Source organism: Olea europaea, unplaced genomic scaffold (genome assembly GCF_002742605.1).
Source record: "Olea europaea var. sylvestris unplaced genomic scaffold, O_europaea_v1 scaffold180, whole genome shotgun sequence".
Classification (NCBI taxonomy): domain Eukaryota; kingdom Viridiplantae; phylum Streptophyta; class Magnoliopsida; order Lamiales; family Oleaceae; genus Olea; species Olea europaea.
Genome location: NW_019235742.1, coordinates 532,280 through 538,279, shown reverse-complemented (window position 1 = coordinate 538,279; position 6,000 = coordinate 532,280).

The window sequence follows — 6,000 nt, the reverse complement described above, 5'->3', positions numbered from 1 at the left end:
ACTTCCACCTTCTTGCCATTGCTAGCATAGATGTATCTTTCACCATCACTTGGTTTTCGGCAACTCAGGCAACCCTGCATAGACATACTGATGTGAGTTGTTGCACCAGAATCTATCTACCATGTATGTCTAGGTACCGAAGTTAAATTAACCTCAGAACAAACCAAATGAAGAAGAGTACCTTTCTTTACACGCCATGCGTGGTAATTGGTGCAATTCTTCTTCTTATGACCTGCAGCTCCACAGAAGAAACAACCGCCTTCAGTTGGCTCTTTATGCTGTTTCTTTTGCGGTGCCGTACCTGCAGCTTCTTTATTAATCTTCCTTTTCTTGTTGCTTTTGTCTTTAGAGGTGGTGGCTAAATGAGCACTTTCTGTCTTTTCATGCTTCAATCTTTCCTCTTTCTGCACGCAGTGTGAGATGAGCTCATTAAGGGACCATGAGTCCTTTTGACAGTTATAGCTCACCTTAAATTGACTGAAATGTGTCGGAGGGGATATCAGAACCAAGTGCACTAACAAGTCTTCAGATAAATCCAATTTGAGTGCCTTTAGTTTTGAAGCAATATGAGACATTTCCATGATGTACTCCCGAATGTTTCCTTTCCCTTTATACCTCATTGAGACAAGATTTTCCAAAAGTGTACTTGTTTCAGTCTTTTCATTCTTGGTAAACCTCTTCTCAAGGTCCTCAAGGAAACCCTTAGCCGTAGTCACCTTATCGGACATAGTGCCCCGGAATGCTTCTGGAATAGCACGCTTCATGACCATTAAGCTTATGCGGTTCGATCGTTCCCACCTTTCCATCTCCCTCTTGTCATCAGAGGTACTCTTATCAGTAAGTGCGGCAGGTTGATCGACCCGTAAAGCAAGGTCTAGGTCCATGACTTCGAGAACAATCATAACGTTCTCTTGCCATGCCCTGAAGTTTGTGCCATTTAACATTGGAATTGAATTGATGCTAGCAGAAATATTAGCAGCAGAACCTGAAACTGAATTAGAGAACATTTATTATGAATAGCTCACATGAATATCTTTAATATGCAAATAATAATAATAATAATCCCAAATAATGGTAGGGCCCATCACAAGATACCAAGCACAACATCAATATCTAGTCTTTAGACAGAGATATTGACTTGTAAGCGGTACTCTTGGCGTAGTGATCAAACATTGACGATAAAACAACGTGTCAATCATTAAACCTTTCTTTGGACCGATTTATTGATCACACATTAAACCAAATAATCGTCACACGTTTATCACCACAGGTGCACGTGTATTCGGCTAAATATTGACCTTCCTTTGGGCCGACCAATATTCCCATGAATAATACATGCACAAACACCTTTTAACATTCTAAGTTAGTCAATTTTCACAAAAGATGTTGCTTTGGCAACATGTTGCTTCAATTAACTAATTTTCGAATATTATATCTCTTAAAAGAGTCTTTAGTATTAGAGAATCACCAATTTTGCATATTTTGATTAGTTTTAAACTTTAGGGGCCTTAGGATTAATAATTCAAAACTTTAAGGGGGCAAAATTAATTAATTTCAAACTTTAGGGGTTGAAATTAATATACTTGAAACTTTATGGACCAGAATTAATTAATTTCAATACTTTAGAGGATCAATTAAAACAAATTTTAAAACTTTAGGGGCCGAAATTGACCCATTCAAAACTTTAGGGATCAAATTTTAAAAAATTTGAAACTTAGGGGTCAATTTGAATTAATTATGAACTTAGGGGGCCAATTTGAATTAATAATTTAATTTTGAGGACTTTAATTATAAATTCAGAACTTTAATGGCCCGAATTAATTAATTTTAAAACCTTAGGGACTGAATTATTAAATCCGAAACTTAAAGGCCCAAATTTCAAAACAACTTAAAGGTTAGGGACTGAAAGCTTAATTTTATAACCCTAACCCTAATTGCAACCAGGGGCCTCAATTCATCTAATTTACAAGAGAGGCCCCCGTCCCCAAAAAATCAAAAAACAGAAATTTTTTTTTTTCTGGCGGTGTGCCGGCGCCACCGGCAGCACCCCCCCCCCTTTTGCAGAGGCCGGCGGCAGACCCGTCGCCGGCCAGATCTAAAAAAAAAAATTTTTTTTTATAATTAAATCTTAATCCGAAACTATAAAAATTCCAAATTCCAAATCTAAATTTTCTTAAACTGAATAAATCCATACGAAAATAATAAAATTATACCGCAAAAATTTTCAAATTTAACAAAACATATAACCAAAAATTGTTAAATCTGAAAATTTCAAAATGTATTGCAAGAACCAAACTAAAACATTTGATTCTCAATGATTCAACATGAAGAGGCTCTGATACCACTTGTTGGATAATTTAATACTTTAAAATACCGGATCTTTCATGTTAAATCATCGAGAAATATAATAATTAAAGCGGAAGCATACCTGAATCTGACATGGTTAATGCAATATGGATTTCGCGGTATGATCTTCCAAATCTACACGCAGTCTCCTTTTCCTCTCTGTGATGGGATGCAGTAGAGAATGAATAATTCGTTGCGTGTGATCTGGGGACCATAACCTATTTATATGAGGATGCCCTTTAACCTAATTCGGCCCATCATAGAATTAGGACTTGGGCCCGGTCTCTACACATATGTAAACCCATACTTTAATTGGATACATTAAAACCCAAAACCGAAACGTTATCAGATCACTTTAATCGGGCTCGACCGAATTCGATAGCTTATAATTTAACACACAATTATTTACACATATAAGCCCATCTTTAATTAAAAATCCTTACACATCATCCTACTAAGATTCAATGAACATCATTTTCGCATATGAGCTATTACAAATGAATTCATATGATAGGAGATGGATGAGATTTACAAGCAAAATGCTTCAATTTCACAAGATAAACACTGCGTCCAATATTTCTCCTTCACCATTGATACTAATATATTTTATGATTGAGATGGATGGATGATCATAGAAATTTACAAGCAAAATGCTTCCTACTAACGCTCACAAAATATGTTTCACAAAATAAACACTGCATCATTTATTTATTTATTTATTTTTTTTTTTGGGAGGCATTTGATATTTCTCCTTCACCATTGATAGTAACATATTATACGATTGAGTTGGACGTTCAACACTAATATATTATACAATGGAGACACCAATCTACTCATCTAGCTAGACCTTTTTTGTTGTCTCTCCTTCACCACTGATACTAACAATGTGGGTTTTAATAAGATAGTGTGCCACGGACTTGTAACCATTTATCAACGCCTGCAAATTAAATATTAAATTAATTAGTTATTAGTCAAAACAAATTAATCGTGGAAGAAAATTAAGAAAAGGAGGATACATACCTTGGAATATATACAAGGAATAGGCGGCAATCCTTTCTTGTTTCTACATTTGCTGCAGTTACATATTCCTCGACACACTGGGCATATCCAACTTTTCCCATTCTCATTTGCTTCAATTATATTCTCCCCATATCTGCACCAATACGTAAATATTAATTTCTTTGTACTTGAATTCCATTGATGTACCGAACATACCTTATGTATAGACAATCTCCACATAACATCCCAGTCGACCCCTTGCATCTGCTGCATTGAGTGCGAAGGCCTAGAGTTTTCTGTCTGTCAATTCAATAATAATTCATAATTTGAGATAAAATACAAAATTTAATAATTCATTATGAAGTTTTCTTAATTAGATTATATATATTGGAGTAAATGTTAAGTGAATGTAGGTACCTGCATTGATGACAAGTCCGTCCATTGAATTTATCGTACAATCTTCGACCATTTTCATATCCATTGAATTTTTTTTATTTTGGACATGACGGCTTTATGATCTTTGGTTAACACTTTAAGTTCCAACTATAATGCCATATGTCGTTGAAATTTTTTTGAAATATGTTGTGCCATATTATGCTGACTTCCAATTTCTTTTGCTGAACATACAATGCATTTCTCTGTCAGGCAAACAAATTGGCATATTTCTGTGTGTATTAGCATACGACAAAGGATATTGACAAGTTCAAACATTCTTCGGACATTTGTTGCAGATAATTAGTCATTAAATTAAGACTGTTCTTCGTGTTATTGTTATGCTTCCTGGAAGTATCATTAAATCATATCCAAATGTGCAGCACATCACCATCCAAACGCAGAAGAATGTCCTCTTTTCAAGTTAACACAATTGCACGAGTTTCATTTTTCTGTATTTATTAATATATCATGCTCTTGACAATTGGAAACTGTTTTTTGGATTCATTCATAACATAAATAGGATAGTTAGAACCATTGATGGAACACATATTAGAAATATACACTATAATCGTATTTTGGCTACTACGATACATAGTCTAGACATTAATTTTTTGTAGCCCGTGCATGGCAAATATTTACACATCGAGTAGGATCTATGGCACCTGGTAATGGTTAAGATATCATATATTATTTTCAAGAGTTCCATAATGAGACAAATCTACAAAGGTGTAGGTTTCCTAACACCTGAGAAAAATTCAATCATCACTCCTCCAGTAGAAACGTTATTAAGAGGTCATTTGGAGTGTGAAAATAATGATGGAATATCCTTGATGGGATGCCTAGCTACTCGTTTCGAGCTCAAACAACGGTCATTTTGCAACAATGACTATCCACAATTTTCTTAAAAACCAATGAGAATGTTGAAGAAGCATTCCATAAAGTGTAAGAGCCAGATGACGAAGAATTGGAGATAGACCTCCACGATGAGGAAGATAAAATTGCAGCTGAGTTGGATGCAATGATCGATGAAGACACGTCGTGGAAACAATTACGAGATTACATGGTGCATCAACTAAGATAAGCATTCCAAATTTGTTTACAGTGCTTGCCCTAATTATAGATGAGTTAGGCGATCGCTTAAAGCTCTACTTTGGTGAGGATCCAAAAAAAATTATTTATTTTTTATTTTACATGTATTTTTATATATATAGGGTCCCATATTTAAAATTGATCTAAGGTCTCCAAAATCTCAGGACCGGCCTTGTTTATTTTGGCACTCGTTGTATAGCGCGACTTCATCTTACATTATAAGCAGAATTAAGATTTCAAATGGAAAATAGATATTTTTATTTGGTTGTTCAATGTTTATTTTTAAGGGGTAGTGAAAAATAAGAATTGCACGCTAAAACATCTATAAAAAATTGTGACAAAATGAAATGGACCTTAAACTGTTGCAAGTGGAAGCACCGTTGCTAGGTGATTATTGAAGTGGGGGTAAAATCGGAAGACTAGGTATTACCTATGAGATAGCAGGGTATAAAAATGACTTAAAATTGACATGACTACACCAAAACTTGATTGTAGAGGAAATTCCATTTTCTCAAGTAATTGCTGCAAAACACACACTACATAAATAAACTTCAAAAGCTTGGTTTGGAGGGGTTTTTTTTTTTTTTTTTTCACTGTTTAAATCTATGGCACCTTTTATGAAATCCACCAAATCGATAGATTTTTACCATGTCTCATATTCTCTTCTAATTTTATTCCTTATAAATAATTATTGTCAATCAACATATTTTGTTCAAAATTAACCTACAAATAAAAATAGTTGAACTAAAAAATTTGTATATAAAGTAAAAAATTACTTTATAATTAAAATATTATTTATAAGAAAAATCATATTTGTATATAAATTTATTTCTGAATGGAAAATACTACTAATAGTGTAGGGGTTGTAAAATGGTTTGCACATTTCGGTTGGCTAAAAGTATCTTCAAGAGACTCTTTATGTTTAAAGAGCATATTTTATAATTTAGAGTGTAAATATTTTTAAGTAATATTCGAAAAAATATTTATTATTTTTCCTTATATTCTATTTTCCCTAGTTTTCCTTGAAATTATTATATTATTTTTTCCAATGAAAATTAAAACACTTTGAGTGCATTTAATTATAGAGAGTGAGTTTGGCACACTAAATTTGGAGTGATAAACTCTCTTTAT